The sequence below is a fragment of the Bombina bombina genome, chromosome 5 (assembly GCF_027579735.1).
Source record: "Bombina bombina isolate aBomBom1 chromosome 5, aBomBom1.pri, whole genome shotgun sequence".
Classification (NCBI taxonomy): Eukaryota; Metazoa; Chordata; class Amphibia; order Anura; family Bombinatoridae; genus Bombina; species Bombina bombina.
Window position 1 is genome coordinate 77,259,273 of NC_069503.1, and position 17,300 is coordinate 77,276,572.

Consider the following 17,300-nt stretch of genomic DNA (forward strand, 5'->3'; position numbering starts at 1 on the left):
ACTGGATATGGCAGTTAGGGGAGGAGTTATATAGACAGCTCTGCTGTGGGTGTCCTCTTGCAAGTTCCTGTTGGGAATGAGAATATCCCACAAGTAATGGATGATCCGTGGACTGGATACACCTTACAAGAGAAATCTTAATCTGCCCCCTACCAGCTGAGCTGGAGTGAGGGCCTGCACCTTCATATGGATTTGGGGGCTGGCTCTGATCTCTTAAATGGCTTGGTTTTATTCCAATTTGAGGAAGGCTTCCAATTGGAAACAGATTCCTTGGGGGAAGGATTAGGTTTCTGTTCCTTATTTTGTCAAAAGGAACGAAAACGGTTAGAAGCTTTAAATTTACCCTTAGGTCTTTTATCCTGAGGCAAAAAAACTCCCTTTCCCCCAGTGACAGTTGAAATTATTGAATCCAACTGAGAACCAAATAACTTATTACCTTGGAAAGAAATAGATAGAAATCTGGACTTAGAAGTCATGTCAGCATTCCAAGATTTAAGCCACAAAGCTCTTCTAGCTAAAATAGCTAAAGACAGAGATTTAACATCAATTTTGATTATATCCAAAATGGCATCACAAATAAAATGATTAGCATGTTGAAGCAAGCAAACAATGCTAGACAAATCAGAATCCAATTCTTGTTGCGCTAAATGTTCCAAACAAAAAGTTGATGCATAAATAAAAAGAGAGAAGCACTCAACCTGAGAATGAACAATAGCATAATAGCTTGTTCTATGGCTAGTTACCACCCAAGAAGCAGCCTCTTTTTGCTCAACATGTGCCTTTCACAGAGAAGAACTTTCCTGAAGCATATCAGTCGGATCCTGACTTCACAGTACAGTCCAGCCCCGAAATACCAGGCAATCCCTCTCTGAACGAGAGAAACAGCAAAACCCCAGACGTACGTTTTGAACTATTGTGGGCCTCGTCAGTGAGGTTCAGCCATATCCCTCTAGGCACACTGAGCAACGGGTCCATGACTGGCTTCCCGCATCACACTTAGGGAGACTTCCCTAAATGTCATAATTTGCATAAATAAAAAGAGAGAAATGCTCAACCTGAGCACGAAAAAGAGCATAATAGCTTGTTCTATGGCTAGTTACCACTCAAGAAGCAGCCTCTTTTTGCTCAACATGTGCCTTTCACAGAGAAGAAATTTCCTGAAGCATATCAGTCTGATCCTGACTTGACAGTACAGTCCAGCCCCGAAATACCAGGCAATCCCTCTTTGAACGAGAGAAACAGCAAAACCCCAGATGTACGTTTCTGCCTATTGTGGGCCTCGTCAGTGAGGTGCAGCCATATCCCTCTAGTCACACTGAGCAACGGGTCCACGTCTGGCTTCCCGCATCACACTTAGGGAGACTTCCTTAAATGTCATAATTTGCATAAATAAAAAGAGAGAAGGTTCCGAGGGAGGAGTTCAGGTGTGTGGTCAAATGGTACACCTGTGCTGATCTACCTACCCTTCAAGCTCTTGGCGTGATACTTCCGCCTAAACCCTAGACCCTGGGCAGCTTGTTTAGCGTAGAAATCATCGCTACTGGAACCCCGTTAGTGCCAAGTCATTGCACTATAGCTGCATGCTGCAGCAATTGAAAGAACCTACCTTGTTTAGGTATTTATCTATACAATGTCTTCAATGACAGTTTAGTGGCAGCGGAGTACCGAAAGGAACGGGAACTCTTGTATTCATCTATATTTAATACAATAAGCAGTTGCTTACCTTCTCCCTCTGTCGTGCTGCTTGTGAGACACTTTGTCTCTTCCCAGAGAGCTTTTACCTGCCACATGAACTGAGCCGCTGTGTGAGGATCTTCTGCAGGCAGGTTTAGCTGACACAAACTGCTTCCTGCAAGTACTCTGCTACCGTTCCAGCTATAGGATAAAGTGCTTGCACCTGACATCAACTGTAACTGGATACTATTGTTCGCCTGTGTTCTTCTCCTCGGTGTTCCGCTGGGAAAGCTTGGGCTGTCCGGATTTTGACTGGGCCAGCTCCTGAGGAGGACTTTTCATCTAACACCGGCTTTCTCCTGAGCAGGAACTAGTAAAGTAGCCAACCAAACTTGGTGGTAATTCTTTTTGTCGTTAAAGCTCTACAGGATACTATAATTCATCAGACTATGGACAATTAACTGCTCTTGTCGTTTATCCCCACAGTAACCTGGACATTCTTTTTGTGACTTTTTCTCCTAGTCTAAACCCACTGATATAAGTTTATTATACATTACTTAGCAAGGGCAAACTTGACAAATATAGAATTAAGATAAAAACAACCTGGTAGCGATAAGAGTATGGTGTAAGTGCATATACTTATAAGTAATTCATAGACATCTGCCTTTTCATTTATTCTATCCCTTAAGTATAAATTTGCTCATCTATTACGCATATCATAGATAGCATAAAGCTCTTCCTCTTACCTCAACTTGATATTATTTTAGCTTAATTCTAGCTGATACAGAAGAGCTAGACATAATCGTAAAGAGCAGACAGATCAAAAATTGTAACCCCTCTTAGCCAACTTTTTTTCTGCCCCAAACTATAAGCTAATAGAGGTTATAGGTCCTTAAACTCTTTTAAAAAGGGGGAAAAAGGGAAAAAGAAAAAAAGAGAAAGGAAAAAAAAAACAAAACAATTTAAATAATCAGTTCACATCGTAAACTCTGACATTGTTTAATATTACTTTATGCTGACTGTATTCTCAAATATGCTTGTATTGGCTTTTTTCTTTTTCTGTTTTTTTTCCCCTCTAGGCACGCCCCCTCTTACTGAATATAATTTTATTTCTATAATGCTGTTTATTTGTAAACGGGGCATAGATCTGTAATTCTAGCCTTCATGAATAATTCCGAAATTGACCAGTAGGGGAAGTTAAACTAGAGGGCATAAGCCCCAAATCTCTTGATTGCAACATTTTCTTCTCAAACTAACTCATATATTGAAATTTGCTTGAATGTAATTTATATAAGTATTAAGATATTTAAGTATCAATAGTTCTACTGAAACAGTAAGAAAAATTGATTACATAAGGTTGAAACATTGTAATGAAAAATAAGCTGTATTATTATAACCTTTTTTCTGGTAGGATTATTCCTAGAATCAGGGGCTGCACAGCTTTAAATTGTCCCTAAGGATTGTTGATCATTAATCACAGTTCTAAGATACCCTAAAATTCTAACAGTAGAACTATAGCTTAGAGTTGAGTATTCTCACTTTAGTTGAGCACCGCTGCCCCAGCAGTGACTGTAATTTTTCGTGTTCCTTGTTGCCTTTTTTCCCTGCCTGCCACCACACTCAGCCACGGTTAGTTGCCCGGGAAGTGGCAACCAACGACTAAATTCCCTACATATCCTCACTATTCACGTCCCCTCCCCTCACTCCCCTCCATTCCGTGTGGCACTCCCCTCCATTCCGTGTGGCACTCCCCCTCGCCCAATTCTTGCTTCCTAGCGAAGGGGCTCCTTTCCCTTTTTTTCCTCACTTAATCCACTGGTTTATCTCCACACAGTCACTATCCTCTAAATTCACCAATACATGGACAAATTTTGGCACGCTCACTCCAAATTATCACCTTCTTCCATGACAGAGAGACAAACGCAATAAAAATACTTTAGAACCTCCTGCTGAGGCACAGTTACTCACTAGTAACACTCAAATATTTACGGAACCCATTGATATTCAATCTATAGTTTTTAAAATATCGGAAGCTCTTTCACCTAAATTTGAAAGCCTGAAAGACGAAATTAAGCAAGATATTGCACAATTAACATCAGAAGTCAAACAATTTGCAAACAGGCTTACAGAAGCAGAGCAAAGGATATCTGACCTTGAAGATACTATGATAGAACATAATATTAAGTCTGAAACCTCTTCCACTATTCTTCTTAAATTACAAAACAAAATCGAAGATCTAGAGAACCGCTCACGCAAGAATAACCTCAGAATAATAGGGGTTCCTGAGGAGAAACAATATGAGGACCAATTTAAGATATTTATGCACACAATCCCACAGCTTCTAAAGATTCCCGAGGGGTTTCCCAAACATTTATAGAAAGCGTACACAGAATAGGCCCTATTCTCTCCATTAAAACTAATACTAGACCTAGACCAATTATTGTTAAATTTCTGAACTACCAAGATAAGGTTTACATTCCTACAATCCTTTCATAAGCAACAACCCATATTTCTTGGGGAAGCTAAAATCTTCCTATTTCAGGATTATTCATTAGAGACAGTTACTAAAAGAAAAGAAATAGCCCCACTATGCACAAAATGTATTCAGAAGGGAATACGAGCAACCATATTGCATTCCGCTAGACTCAAAGTACAACTAGATAAACACACATACTTCTTTGACACAGCTGCAGAGGCAGGGAAATTCTACGCCGAAAAGGTTGCTCCAGAGTAAAATTCTATAGATAATATCGTTATTACAATTGATTTACTTTTTTCCTAAACTATGAAGGATCTTCCACAAAGGGCAACAGAGAGTGTTGGTGGTATAGTCTCTCTGGAATATGGGACCCCCCTCCCCTTTTTCCCTCCCCCCCTCTTTTTTTTTTCCTTCTCTTCCTCCTTCTCTCCCTCTCTTCCTCTTATAAAGATTAGCTATGCCAAGCAGAGTTAAACTCACCTCATGGAACATAGGAGGCCTTACGTCTCCTATTAAAAGAAAAACAATACTATCATATCTAAAGAAAATCAACACTTCCCTTGCATTTTGGCAAGAAACACACTTAAAACTGAAGAGATCCTCAAACTCAAATCCTCATGGGTTAGAGAAGTCTATCTAATATGATCCTGAGGGGAGGTTTATAATTTTAAAAATTAAAATTGACAATATATTATATACACTTTGTAATATATATGCCCCAAATGTTTTTAACCCATCTTTCTGGGGAAATTTACAAGCTAAACTTATGACATGTGTTGAGGGCTATCTAATAATGGGAGGGGATTTTAACATGGCCCCTAAGTACCCGCTAGATAGGCTTAGACAAGACCCTGTCCCAAAAAAAAACTAAAAGAGATAAATTGGAGTCAAAACTTTTCTCCAGAATATTTGCTAATTTGAAAGTTCGAGATATATGGAGACTGCAAAACCCTGATTCTTGCGATTATACTTGCCTCTCAAAAGCACATAAATCGCTCTCAAGGATAGATTTATTTTTAATTGACGAAAGGCTGTGTAAATCACAAATCCACGCTCAAATATTGCCTATCGTTATTTCCGATCATGCTCCTATCTGCCTAGACTTCCAGTCTCGTGATTTAATACAAATGCATAGGCGATTTTCATTCCCTACATTTCTTGCCACAGATCTCAAATTTAAAAACTGGCTGGAAGCTAAACTCAAGGATTATGCTTGCTTCAACCACGAATATGTTTCTCGCCCCATGTTATTTTGGGAAACGGCCAAAGCAGTTTTAAGGGGTGAAATACTAGCCTATAGTGTGAAAAGAACTAAAAAACTTAAACAGAGAGAGAGGGAGAGCTAGTCCGAGCAGTCTCAAATGCTTTCAGAGAGATGATGCTGTGAGGCGGGCGGCATTGCTGGCAACAACCGTGGAACCGGCTAAGGGACCGGAAGTGACACCGGTCTATCAAAATACAAGTTCAACCCACCAAGAAAACGGAGCGCCGTAGCCGTGGCGAAACCAAGCCACAAGTCCAGATCCAAAATACAAGTAGAAAGCAGGCACTACAACGAAGGTTCCTTATAGATAAAAAAATCCTTTATTGAAAAAAACCAGGTTAAAAAAGTTTAAACTCTTTAGTCTATGAATAAGCGTCCAAGAGGGACGCAAAACTAGTCAGACAGCAAACAGTGTCTCTCATACACTCCTGCCATCGTTTTTAGCGTGTCATCCAGCGTTTGTAGCTGGTTAAACTTTTTTAACCTGGTTTATTTCAATAAAGGATTTTTTTATCTATAAGGAACCTTTGTTGTAGTGCCTGCTTTCTACTTGTATCTTGGATCTCAAATGCTTTCAACCTACATCTAATTGAAAATTCATCGCGAAGTTGGGCCAAGTACACCACTGCCCTACGAAATAGAGATTCTTTTTTACTCTATAAAACAACACAGAAAGATACTAGGGTCCAATCAAAAATGTAATGGTTTGGAAATAAGACGGGGAAGTTACTAGCAAAACTTCTTAAAACTGAGAGAGGTTCCCAATCGATAAATCTTTAAATGTTGAAGGTCAAATTTTTAAAACCCCCGAAGAACTTTTACAAGTATTTTCTAATTATTATACTGATCTATATTCACAGCGAACCTCAAACATAAAGGAACGTGATGAATTTTGGAGTAAAATCTCCTATCCATCACTAGACTCTGAGGCCTTAAAAGATCTCTATGTTCCCATAACCGAGATAGAAGTCAATAAAGCAATTCAAACACTCCCTCACAATAAAGCAGCAGGTCCAGATGCACTTCCCAATGAATTTTATCAACTATTACACTCTTCTATTGTACCATAGCTAACTTCTCTATTTAATTATATATATATATATATATATATATATATATATATATATATATATATATATATATATATATATATATATATATATATATATATATATATATATATAGAGGGAAAAGAGTCAACAGCTAAATTCTCTGCCTCTTATATTACTTTAATATTAAAGCCAGGGAAGGATCCAACTAAAAACGAATCCTACAGCCCTATTGCCTTACTTAACACAGATTACAAAATTTTAACATCTATATTAGCACATAGGCTTCAAATTATTTTGCCTCCTATTATCCACGTAGACAAAGCTGGCTTCTACAGAATAGGAACTCTGCTGCTAAAATACGTGAACTTCTTCTGGTCATTGATTATTTTAAAACATTGGGGGCTCAGGACCTAGTGGGGAGAGAGGGCACCCTCTATAGGGTAATAATATCAATAGACGCCGAAAAAGCCTTAGATTCAGTTCACTATGACCATCTCTTGTATACTTTAGACCAATTCGGAATAAACGAGAATTTTACTAAATTTGTTAGTAATCTTTATCAAAGTGCTTCCACGAAGATAATGGTGAATGGTCAAATGTCACAGGATATAAAACTACAGCGAGGTACTAGACAGGGATGCCCTCTCTCCCCGCTTCTGTTTGATATTTCTATCGAACCACTTGCCATCTCAGTAAGGCAGCAACTAGACGGAATAAAAATAGGTAAGAAGGAGTTGAAGATTGCCCTATATGCGGACGATGTCCTCATATATATGGCCAATATGAGAACAAATATACTCAAGCTTCTGTCCATAGTACAACAGTTTGGATCCTTTTCGGGATACAAGATCAATAATACAAAATCTGAACTATTCTGGATTACACGGGTAGAAGACTCCTTAGCAAATATACCTTTTTCCATAGTCCAGAATTATTTTCGTTATTTGGGCATTAATATCTCCTCCACTCAAGATACTTGGTATTCCCTCAATATTACTCCAACATTAAAGAGAATAAAAGATATCCTTAAAAATTGGCAAAATCTTCCTCTTTCCTTATCTGGACGAATAGCCGCCTATAAAATGATGATCTTACCCAAACTTTTATATATTCTACAAAATATTACTCTTTTTCTTAAACGGAAGGACATTGACCATCTCAATTCTTGAGATCATTTATTTGGCAGAGTAGAAAACCCAGGATATCTCTCTTTAAATTATCATTCCCATTGAAATATGGTGGTCTTGCCCTACCAGATATACGGGTTTATAATCAAGCTTTCTTGGTACGTACGGTTATTGACTGGATATTCTCCAAGAATTACGTAACAAATAATGATCTTGAAAAAAGTATAACATATCCTCTATATCCAGAGGCACTTATACACTGCGACACCAATATGATCCCGCTTGAAATAAAGAAATTAAAATCTATTTATAATCCAATTCTTGCCTGGAAAAAGATCTGCACATCACTAGCTGTGGAACATCATGCTTCTATGTTTATCCCATTTCTAGGTAATCCTCAGTTCCAAGCCGGATTACAGACAAGAGTTTATACAGAATGGAAAGTACTAGGTCTTATTAATATATATCAGATCCTAGATTTTCAAAGAAGATGTGTCAAAATATTTGATTCTCTTAGACTAGAATTCAATATACCACACAAGAACTTCTTCGCTTACTCTCAGGCAAGACACTATGCCCTTAAAATTACACATGATCACGGATGGGATTGGTTTTTGGGGAGTGTTGGGAACTGGCTTGCTATTGCTAAAACTGGACATATCTCGATTACTCCAGGATATTTTATTATGGTATCCGCGAAGGGTACAAATAACCTCGAAAAAATTCAGACCAAGTGGGCTCCACTGATTAACCAAACTTTAGATCCTCAACTATCTTATTTCTCAATCCAAGAGACTGCTCGTGTAACTCTCTCCTCTTCTTGGAGGGAATCCCATCTCAAATTATTGTACATGTCATATTTTACACCAGAAAAGAGATCTAAATGTGGAAATAGTAGTTTTACTCTTTGTCCAAAATGCTCCCTCCCGTCGGCAGACCTTCGGCACATGTTATGGGCTTGTCCAAAAATTAAGAATTTCTGGTTGAAACTCCAATATTGGCTGAATAAAATACTAGATTCTTCCCCTGTGACCCTTTCATTAAGAATTATATTTTTTTTACTCCATAACTCAGGGAAAAAGGAAGGTAATAACAATAAAATTATTAACATGACTATATTAGCTGCCAGATATCTTATATTTAAAAAGTGGAAACTGAGAACAACCGCTAGCATAGCTGAAGTTAAGAACTATTTAAAGAAACAATATATTCTTGAACAGATTGACACCAACCAAGATAACGAGCAAGAGATTAGAAGATTGTTCATAAAATGGTCTCTTTTTATTAAAGATTTACCACATAGTGAAATTAAATACTTGATATATCCCTTTAGAAATTCAGAGCTGATCACGCTTGGTATATGGTAACATAATTTTATATCTGACAATTAGGAGAGGGGGGAGAGAGGAGAGAGAGGAAAGAAGAAATTCCCTTCCCCTTTTTTTTTCTGTTATGGTTTTGTTTTGTTTTTTTTGTTTCCCTTGAGTATTGTTTGTGTAAAGTATAAAAAAAAAAAAAAAAAATACCGACAAGGTATAATCTAAAAGCATAAAGATACATGTTATATTTTGTGACAGGATTAGGTAATTGTTCGATACCTATATTGCATATACTTTCATCATACCCCAGGCGGGGTGTAAAATGATTTTTTCTTGATGGTATTTACAATGATCTCTATATCAGTGATTTGCAACCTTTTTTTTGCAGTGGCACACTTTTTTACATTAAAAAATCCCGTGGCACACCACCATCCCAAAATTTTACAAAATCACACATTGTAGCCTAATACAGGATATATATATATACAGTATATATACCGGTATATATATATATATATATATATATATATATATATATATATATATATATATACACACACACACTGTACTGTGCTGTCATGCCATGCCTCCTACAAACTATACATGACATATTGACATTCATTCACAAACACCCCCGCACTGTTGTCAGTCTGCCGCGGCACACCTGAGGATCTCTCACGGCACACTAGTGTGCCACGGCACACTGGTTGAAAAACACTGCTCTATATTATGTTTTTCAGAATATTGCTTGGTTAAAAGAAAAAAATGTATCATTAATGTGCAATCTGAAATTCTAGGTGAATATTTTACATGTACAATTTGTATCTTTTCAATGTACCCCAGATAGGGGTCAAAAATTTTTGTTTTTATGTTATAACCCTTGTTGGCTATAAATAAAAAAAAAAAAAAAAAAGAGAGAAGCGCTCAACCTGAGAACGGACAATAGCATAATAGCTTGTTCTCTGGCTAGTTACCACCCAAGAAGCAGCCTCTTTTTGCTTAACATGTGCCTTTCACAGAGAAGAACTTTCCTGAAGCATATCAGTCTGATCCTGACTTCACAGTACAGTCCAGCCCCGAAATACCAGGCAATCCCTCTCTGAACGAGAGAAACAGCAAAACCCCAGACGTACGTTTCGGCCTATTGTGGGCCTCGTCAGTGAGGTGCAGTCATATCCCTCTAGGCACACTGATCAACGGGTCCACGTCTGGCTTCCCGCATCACACTTAGGGAGACTTCCCTAAATGTCATAATTTGCATAAATAAAAAAGAGAGAAGCGCTCAACCTGAGAACGAACAATAGCATAATAGCTTGTTCTATGGCTACAACTAGACAAACTAGTTGTAACTGAGAGTACAACAAAGTTTAAAGAGAGAATAATTCCACTAAGTATTATCAGACTAACTCTACTAGTATCAGAAAGTGTTCAAAATAATTAAATCGTTCCCAATCATTCATACATTAAAGTTTATTAGGTTAACTAAGGAACTCACACTCATACAGTAGCAAAGGCTGTGAATTAAAACCACTTAAACTCTGTGGTTTGCATAATAGCTATTAGATATGTAAGTCCACTATTCAATATCCCCAATCCGTATTGAATTAGAATTAACTAAGCCCTTACAATCCGAGGGCTGCATTAATATTATTATATGACAGTAAAGGATTAGAGGACATAAATTCAACCACTTATTAATCTATTTTCCACAAGAGTAAGCCCATTAAAAACAAAACAACAGGAGAGACTAAGCTACCCCTGCCGGACCCCTGACGCGCGTTTCACGAACGCTTCCTCAGAGGGGGTGCGGGCCGCTGCTACTCGGCGTCTTTTATTCAATTGCAATGCCCACCACTCACACCGGACTGGTTAAACGAATGGAAGTTGTCTCCCTATGATTAGCTGAATATCCTGTCCATCAAAGCATCAGCATCTTACGTATGAGGAACTCGAAATTAAACAGTGGGTGTGATTCTGGTCATCGCTTAGTCATAGCGGTGGGACCAATCCACAACAGGATTGTCATTCCCATACGGGGCGTGTGAGTTAGAGCTAATGTGATTGGAAGATCAAGTGTCTAAGCATTATTTGTAAATATCGAGATTCACAAACTGTGAATTCATTTGTACATCTCTTTACACATCAACAATAAGCAATCCTCTGGACTATTGGTTTTTACCCGACCTGAAACGGATTGTTAACAGGGTATATTAATACAAAGTGTGATGTAAGACATGCGGGTAATTCCTATCCTTATAGCACATAAACAGCTCTAGTAATCCACAATTAAAGCTTACTATAATATACATACTTATTATTAAGAGGTTTGCGATGTTTGTTATTACTCCATCTTATATTATTTCACAACAGACAATCACTGTTATATTGTTATTTATTATAAGAATCGCAAGTATGCTCTTAAACCAGATATCAGTATTTTAAGTTTACATTTGGTGTTTGTACTGATTGTTTCTTTATGTTGCATTGTAGAGTTTATTCCTCATATCTTAAGGGTGCATGTTAATGCACATACTGTCAACAAAATATTAGCTTTCTTGCAAAGGGTCTTAACTTCAACTGCATGTTAGACTAACTTTGTTGTTAAAGTAATATCTGTTGAACCAAAGATCGTAACTGCAAATCCTATTTACTAGATTAGCAAATGGAGAAGGAGGCATGATGTAGGCAGGAAATTTTATTAATTTGCAAGGATTCAATATATTATGCCTGGATGAGTAAAGATAAGAAATATGAACGAAATATAAATATTTATCTTAACAGTGGCAGTATTTAGAACTTGATACTATTGTGTACATAGAAGAATTTTTGTGTACAATAGAGAAATTTTATCTCTTAGTGATCAGTGCAACAAATAATAAAAATAATAAAAGAATAAAGAGAATAAAAAAAAAGGGTGAATGAAAAACAACAAACCCAAGATCTATTGCTAGTGCAGAAATCATGTGGAGAGTGTGGTTTATTTTTAAAGTAACCTAATTACGTTACTTTCATGTATATGTGATTAATGGAGACCCATTATAATAGTGAAAAAATAATAAAAAAATTATATATAATAAATATATCAATTTTATAAGGAGTATCTGTTTCGAGTATCCTTATGTGGTGATTATCAATTTTATAAGGAGCATCTTCTTCGAGTAGCCTTGTGTGGTAACTATTGACTTTGACCCAGGTGTAGAGTGCTTTATATATATAATTTAATGCTAAATAGTGAAATGGTGCAAAAAAGTGTTAGTTCAATTCCTTATTTACATCAAGGTATTCTAACCTATATTTGTTATTGCACGTGGTGTCATGTATTGATTTTTTACCTTTTTTCAAGTGATTAATTTTCTTACTTGAACATGCCTTATTATATTGACTGTAATTCCTGATGTCTTACAAAAAATGGTTCACAGATAAACAAAGTAATTATTGTAGTCATTCATTCCATTTGGTTTAACAGTATTCAGTAAGTAAATCCACCTGCATTCCATTTTCAGCAATATTTTTTCTATATCGCCTCCTCGGATGCCGAGGGATGCTTTCTGGATTACTGTGAATTTCAAATCTTTGGAAGAGCTCTTATGATATAATAAAAAATGTTTGGCAACTGAGGTTATTTTTTGCCCTTTTTCAGATCCCGTTCAGCTGTTTTAATATTATAGCAGTGTTCCAAGATTCTTGTTTTTACCTCTCTGGTAGTCATGCCAACATAAAACATTTGGCAAGAACAGTGTAGTGCATAAACCACTCCAATGGTAGTGCATGAGAAATGACAGGGTATCTTATGTACTCTGCCAGTTTTATCAGTTAGAGATTTGACTTTCCACACATATTGGCACGCTGAACAGGTGCCACAAGGATACATGCCTGGGTCCCTATGTTGTTTTTTAGCAGATCTTACAAAATGACTCGATACCAATTTATCTCTTAGGTTATTTGGTCTTTTGTATCCTAAGGATACTCTCTCTCCAATGAGGGGTTTTAAGGTTTCATCATTTTGTAGAATTTGCCAATGATCATTTATGATTTTTGTCACATGTCTCATCTGGGGATTATATGTAGTTATTAATCTTGGATAAGATTCAGTTTTTGTTTTATCCTTAGGTACTAGTAATTCATCCCTGCAAACTTTTAGCGCTTTGTATTTTGCTCTTTTTACAGACTTTTTACTATATCCTCGCGATATTAGCCTTTGTGACAGTGCAACACTCTCTGTCATATAGATCTCTTTATTTGTGCAATTACGGCGGAGTCTCAAAAACTCCCCATATGGAATCGCTCTAAGAGTGTTGGGTGAATGGGCACTCGAATGGTGTAAGAGAGTGTTGGTTGCTGTCTCCTTTCTGTAGATTGTAGTATTTATAAGGCCTTCGCTATTTTTGAATATTTTCAAGTCTAAGAAACATATCTCCTGCTGGCTAGCAGAATACGTCAGTTTTATATTTAAATCATTTTCATTAAGTTTTTGCATGAATAGTTGTAAATCATCAAAAGTACCCTCCCAGATGAACAGAACATCATCTATGAACCGTACCCACAGTGGTATACATTCAGTATATGTTTGTAGTTGATCAGAGAATACACTAAAGCGTTCCCAAAAACCAAGAAATAAATTTGCATACGTTGGTGCACATGCAGTGCCCATTGCGGTACCCTGTTTTTGGAGATAGTACCTATCATTAAATGTGAAGAAGTTATGTGTTAGAATGAAATGTAGCAACTGAACTATGAAGGCATTGTGTGCTTCATTTTCTAGACTGTTAGACGCTAGGAAGTATTTGATGGCTTCTATGCCATCACTGTGCCTGATGTTAGTATATAGTGACTCCACATCTGCTGTAACTAACCACATATTATCTGTTAGTTCAATATCTTTTATCATTTGTAGTACTTCCATGGTGTCACGGACATATGATGGTAATGTTGTTAGATATTCCCTTAGTCTAAGGTCTATAAATTTGCTAGCATTTTCAGTTAAATTATCATTTCCAGACATGATAGGTTTGCCAGGTGGTATTACAGGGTTTTTGTGCACTTTCGGTAGAAAATACAGAGTGGCAATCTTAGGGTTCTCTTTTGTCAAAAACTTCTTTTCTGAATTGGAGAGTATATTGTTCTCCCATGCATCCTTAATTATTCGGTTATACTGTATGAGGTAAGAGCTTTGGGGATTGAATATTAGTTGTTTATAGCAGGAATTATTAGATAGTTGTTTTGTGGCTTCATCTATATACATCTGTCGTGGCCATAAGACCACATTCCCACCCTTGTCTGATGGTTTAATCAGAATATCTTGCCATGATTCAATCTCCCTCAAAGCTTGCATTTCAAGACTGCTCAAATTGTTATTAACATTATATATAGGTATCTGTTCAATTTTCTGGCAAACCATTTTACAAAAAACTTGTATCTCAGGTGATAAAGATAAGGATGGAGTATATGTAGACTTAGGTTTAACATTTGACTTCCAGACTTGTTGTGTCGGTGTCAAATTCTCATTATCAATGTCAGTACTACTTTCTGATAATTCACATAATAAATCAGCTGTGACTAAATCTTCTGCATTGAGGATATTTGGATTGTAGGCATATAATTTCTTAATAACAGAAAGAGAAAACCAATGGCACTACTTTTTTATTATTGAAAGGATTATTAGAAGCTCTAGATCTCTATATGTGGCAGACTGGGGAGTATATCCCCGGTCAATGCTGTGGTATATGAGTCTGTGGTGCTGTGTACTGTATATAAATTATGGAGGCTGGATGTGGTTAAAGAGATAACCACTGAAAGGAGTACACTTGAAGCACTCGAGAGCTTGTAATTTTATGCTTTTTTAATCATAAGGGTCACAGTGGAGAATAAAGTGGTGAAATGTTAGTAAAGACAACACTAGTTCCCTATTATACTAAATCTAACTAATTTAAAACTTAACATTTATTAATTCACAGTGCTAAAATTTGCGGAAAACAAAAAATCAATTAAAAACACTTAACCAAAATGTGTGCTACATAAGATAGGGGCCACATAGGTACTACATACTAAGTACTGATCCGGACTTCATTTATAAGTATATTTAACCCCCTGTCGATTGTACCCATATTACACGACCCCCCAACAGAGAATAACCCAAATAGAGACTCTTACCCTGGTATTATTAGCCCACTCTATTACTTTACATAATCTTACTTAGCACACATTTTGGTTAAGTGTTTTTAATTCATATAATTTCTTAAGTAGCATCTTTCTGGAGAATAAGTGTATATCCTTAATCAGTTCAAATTTGTTGAGCGAATTAACAGGGCAAAAAGATAGTCCTTTAGATAGTACTGATTTATGTGTTATGCTTAGTACATGATCTGATAAATTAATAACTCTCATTTGTTCATCCTTATCTTGCTGAAGGGACTCAATTCCCTTCTTCTTGTTGATTGTCTCACTGGGCCTGAAAACTTTCTTTTGTTGCCTCTGTTCTGTGTGGAAGTCTGATTGGTCTGTATGACCGGTTGAGTTGTGTTCTGTGGTGTGGTGGACAAAAAAGAGGTAGAGGAGGAGGTGGAGGAAGTTATAGATTGTGCAGAACTATAACTTCTAGGTCTGGTACTTGATGTACTAGGTGTTATGTCATTAGATTCATCTCTAGTCATGTGGTCTGAATCTCCATCAGAATTGTCACTTTCGCTCTCAGCACTACTTTCAGGTTGCTGCACTATGTACCTGTTGGTTCTCTGTCTGAATGTAGTGTTAGTATTATTACGCCAACGGTAAACTCTTTGATTTGAAAAATCTTCTATATCTCTTTGAAGTTTCTGTTTTTTAGTGGCTATTATTTCTAGCTCTAGTTTATCCAATTCTTTCTGATATTTATCGTATTGTGTTTTATAGTCAATTTTATCATCAAATTTGGACAGCTGAGCGTTATATTCTTCAATCTCAGTATCAAGTTTGGATAACTCTAGTTTATCATGCTTGATTAATATTTGTATTAATTTGAGAGAGCATTCTGATAGTGCTGTTTCCCACTCTTTGACCAAAACTTCATTGTTAAGATTGAATGCAGGAAATACCTTCATTCTCAGACCTCTAGGTATAATATTTTTCTCTGCGTACTTCTCAAAGAAGTGCCAGTTCCACCACCTGTGAATTCATTTGTACAACTGATCACTAAGATCACTAAGAGATAAAATTTCTCTATTGTACACAAAAATTCTTCTATGTACACAATAGTATCAAGTTCTAAATACTGCCACTGTTAAGATAAATATTTATATTTCGTTCATATTTCTTATCTTTACTCATCCAGGCATAATATATTGAATCCTTGCAAATTAATAAAATTTCCTGCCTACATCATGCCTCCTTCTCCATTTGCTAATCTAGTAAATAGGATTTGCAGTTACGATCTTTGGTTCAACAGATATTACTTTAACAACAAAGTTAGTCTAACATGCAGTTGAAGTTAAGACCCTTTGCAAGAAAGCTAATATTTTGTTGACAGTATGTGCATTAACATGCACCCTTAAGATATGAGGAATAAACTCTACAATGCAACATAAAGAAACAATCAGTACAAACACCAAATGTAAACTTAAAATACTGATATCTGGTTTAAGAGCATACTTGCGATTCTTATAATAAATAACAATATAACAGTGATTGTCTGTTGTGAAATAATATAAGATGGAGTAATAACAAACATCGCAAACCTCTTAATAATAAGTATGTATATTATAGTAAGCTTTAATTGTGGATTACTAGAGCTGTTTATGTGCTATAAGGATAGGAATTACCCGCATGTCTTACATCACACTTTGTATTAATATACCCTGTTAACAATCCGTTTCAGGTCGGGTAAAAACCAATAGTCCGAGGATTGCTTATTGTTGATGTGTAAAGAGATGTACAAATGAATTCACAGTTTGTGAATCTCGATATTTACAAATAATGCTTAGACACTTGATCTTCCAATCACATTAGCTTTAACTCACACGCCCCATATGGGAATGACAATCCTGTTGTGGATTGGTCCCACCGCTATGACTAAGCGATGACCAGAATCACACCCACTGTTTAATTTCGAGTTCCTCATACGTAAGATGCTGATGCTTTGATGGACAGGATATTCAGCTAATCATAGGGAGACAACTCCCATTCGTTTAACCAGTCCGGTGTGAGTGGTGGGCATTGCAATTGAATAAAAGACGCCGAGTAGCAGCGGCCCGCACCCCCTCTGAGGAAGCGTTCGTGAAACGCGCGTCAGGGGTCCGGCAGGGGTAGCTTAGTCTCTCCTGTTGTTTTGTTTTTAATGGGCTTACTCTTGTGGAAAATAGATTAATAAGTGGTTGAATTTATGTCCTCTAATCCTTTACTGTCATATAATAA